Source organism: Pristiophorus japonicus, unplaced genomic scaffold (genome assembly GCF_044704955.1).
Source record: "Pristiophorus japonicus isolate sPriJap1 unplaced genomic scaffold, sPriJap1.hap1 HAP1_SCAFFOLD_33, whole genome shotgun sequence".
NCBI lineage: Eukaryota > Metazoa > Chordata > Chondrichthyes > Pristiophoridae > Pristiophorus > Pristiophorus japonicus.
This window is the reverse complement of record NW_027253106.1, coordinates 3,717,449-3,721,236: the sequence shown is the minus strand read 5'-3', so window position 1 is coordinate 3,721,236 and position 3,788 is coordinate 3,717,449. Positions and strand designations below refer to the sequence as shown.

General features: G+C 46.0%; 1 non-coding gene across 1 annotated transcript; it reads right to left on the bottom strand.

Moving 5' to 3' along the window:
- Positions 1-222: 222 nt before the first annotated feature.
- Positions 223-295, bottom strand: trnak-cuu (transfer RNA lysine (anticodon CUU)). The gene has a single exon. It is a non-coding gene; the product is annotated as a tRNA-Lys (tRNA).
- Positions 296-3,788: the final 3,493 nt, after the last annotated feature.

Genomic DNA, 3,788 nt, shown 5'->3' with positions numbered 1-3,788 from the left:
TCATTCCATGATTCGATAAGTTAGTGGCACATTTCATAGTGTGGCTGGGAGCACAACATTGCAAAGGGACATGGATTGAGTCGCCAAAACTAGAGTCATCTGATTCAGGAGATTCGCAGGGCATGGGAATTTCGGAGTTTAATGACTTTGAAAGCAACATTGTTGTTTTGTGCGGTTTCGGTCAGAGGTTTTCCATTAAAGCAACATTAAATGGAAAGAAATCGCCCAACGTGGGTCTAGAACCCACGACCCCGAGATTAAGAGTCTCATGCTCTACCGACTGAGCTAGCCAGGCTTCCATTCAACGCAGGTTTTTATCACTCATTGCAGCCAGGCGCCTGATGGCTCCGCCCCAGATGTTTAAACATGCTGTTGAAGAACTGCCAGGATCTTCTTGAATGGTGGACCAGGCTCGAGGGGCCGAATGGCCAACTCCGGCCTCAAATCCTAACGTGTTTATGTTCACGTCTTTATGCGGAGCTCCTTCAGGGTAAACGAGCCAAAGGAGGACAGCGGAAACGTTATAAGGACAACCTCAAAGCCTCCCTGGTAAAGTGCGACATCACCACTGACACCTGGGAGACGCTGGCCGCAGACCGCCCGATGTGGAGAAAGTCCTTCTGAGAGAGCGTTGAGCTCTTTGACTCTAGACGCAAGGAGCATGAAGAGATCAAGCGCAGGCAGCGGAAGGAGCACGCGGCAAACCAGCCCCACCGACCCCTTCCCTCGACGTATGTCTGTCCCACCTGTAACAGGGTCTGTGGCTCTCGTATCGGAATGTTCAGCCATCAAAGGACTCACTTTGGGATGGAAGCAAGTCCTCCTCGATCCCGAGTGACTGCCTCTGATGGTTTCTATGATTTGCGGTACATTGCGGAAACATCTCCACCTTCAGCACCAGATTACCAGAATTAAACCCAATGGGATCGGGAGAAAAGTTCCTCATATGCACAGAGCAAAATATATCATATGACAATAGAATTTTATGCATTAATTAATGATGTTTAAATCAATGCTTCTTTTTTTTTTACACAGGAGATGCATAAAGATGTGTAAAATAGATGAACTATTTTTTTATAAGGTTTTGAATTAAAACTACAATTTCCCTGACCGGGAATCGAACCCGTGCCGTGACATTGAAAGCACTAAATCCTAACCACTAGACCATCAGGGAACCAGGTTTGGATAGAGATGCAGTGGTTGTGTCGAGGTTCACATCGAGCAGATCCGTAACACAGGACGCTGTGCTCTCCGGGCTGTTCCCAGCGACAAACACCGAAACAGACATCACCTGCTGCTGGAGTGCCATCAACTCAGTCAAAGATGCTCTTTGGTCTTGCCTAAACTTGCTGGTCTTCCAGAGCAAGGAGATGTCCACGTCTGCGTGTTGCAGACTGGCGCAATCCAAGATCCAGGATTACGTGCTGAGGGACACACTTAAAATTGGTGTAGTTGCCGCAAAGGCAGGGTGGGGAAGGGCCACAGTTTAAAGCCCTTCTGACACGGTAAACCCCGGGGCAGGAATCAGAATAAAACTCCGCTCGGGCCGTACTCGTAACTTCTCGATTGTGTACATGGAGCACCATGATCTGTAAACACCTATGTAGTGCCATGTACAATGTAAGATCTGTTTCGTGATGCACTTTGAAAAAATGTTTAATGTTCCGTCACCCATTCCATGTACTGTATAGTGACACGAGTGATGTAATTTGTTGAATATACTACAAGGTATCCCGTATTGTACCCAATTGTACTGGAACTGAAAAGCATCGACCAGAACTGCCGTCAGCACCCAAATGTAGTGCATGGGATTACTGACCGCAGCTAAATGTACTGAACTGCTTTTGAATGTACTGTACAAATTTTTATCAGAATAAAGTATTTTTTTAAATCAAAAAAAAATCTCTGCCTGACACCTTGGAAACAGTGAGACAGACCTTGGAGCAAGGGTCTGGTTATTGCCAAACAGCAAAGGAAATATTAACTCTGGAAGAACAATATCCAAAACAACAGTGACCACGACGTGATTTGAACACGCAATCTTCGGATCTGGAGTCAGACACACTACCGTTGCACCATGAGACCTACACAGCGAGCAGGAGATGTTCGTCTATATGAAGGTTCTGTAATACAATGGGCTTTAAAATCTCCGCCCATTCCCACCAGGTATCACAAGCAGCGCTCACCTAACAGGCACCGTATGGTTTCTTCTTAAACTTTTCTTTTGCTTTCACGGGAAACCATCATTAATTAACCGCTCACCTTCTTTTGCACAATCAAAAAAATGCTAACTCAGGAACAGTTCATACTTCAATCATTTGTCCTGTGCTTTGCATCTTAACTCGAAAACCATATCCCATTTTACTCACTGTGTTGTAGCTTTCTGGTTCAAAATCTACATTGCCGATGACACCACGAATCTGGGGCAAATTTTATCAAATTTAACAGCACCGGTTATTCGTCCCGAGCACACAAAATACAATCAGTCGTGAAAATAAAATCCCAACATGCGTATTTTCAGATTCAACGCAGTAGCATTTCAAATAAAGTGAAAGAATTTTACACAGAAAAGTATTGCAAGTGTTGCTTGTATTTGTGTATTTAATTAATCTTTGTGGCGTCTGACTCCCATTCATGCCACTGCTGAATAAGAAAGGAGGGTTTGACATTGACCAGACTGCACTGCCCCTGATATTTGTGAGCTCATCCTTTATATTCAGTGGTTTCTCGCCCTTTGATGGGCTGCAGTGTAGCGGATGTCACGTTGACCTCACATTGAGTACTGTTGAGGGGGATGACTCATCAGGGGAGTGCAGCAGCAGCCAAATTCATGGCACCGTGGCTGGCTCTGCTGCACAGTAGGGCAGGAAAAAGAATGGGACAGCGATAGTGATAGGGAATTCGATTGTAAGGGGAATAGATAGGCGTTTCTGCGGCCGCAACCGAGACTCCAGGATGGTATGTTGCCTCCCTGGTGCAAGGGTCAAGGATGTCTTGGAGCGGGTGCAGGACATTCTGAAAAGGGAGGGAGAACAGCCAGTTGTCGTGGTGCACATTGTTAACAAAGATTTAGGTAAAAAAAGGGATGAGGTCCTACGAGATGAATTTCAGGAGCTAGATGCTGAATTAAAAAGTAGGACCTCAAAAATAGTAATATCGGGATTGCTACCAATGCCACGTGCTAGTCAGAGTCGGAATCCGAGGATAGCTCAGATGAATACGGCGCTTGAGCAGTGGTGCAGCAGGGAGGGATTCAAATTCCTGGGGCATTGGAACCGGTTCTGGGGGAGGTGGGACCAGTACAAATCAGACGGTCTGTACCTGTGCAGGTCCGGAACCAAAGTCCTTCGGGGGGAGTGTTTGCTAGTGCTGTTGGGGAGGAGTTAAACTAATATGGCAGGGGGATGGGAACCAATGCAGGGAGAAAGAGGGAAACAAAATGGAGACAGATACAAAATACAGAAAGGAGATGAGTAAAAGTAGAGGGCAGAGAAACCCAAGGCAAAAACCAAAAATAGCCACTGTACATCAAAATTCTAAAGGTTCAAAGTGTAATAAAAAGGCAAGACTGAAAGCTCGGTGCCTCAATGCGAGGAGTACTCAGAACGCAGGAGAGGGCTCTGAGCTAGTTAGAGTGGGTGAGAGCGCAGATAAACAGGACCCCAAGAAAGAATGCAAAAGGCAGGAGGCAACAGAGCAGAGTAGCACTGGGGTAAGTGTAAACCACAAGGTAATAGGAAGGGACAATATGTATGAATATAAAGAGGCTGCAGGAGGGGTCAAAACTA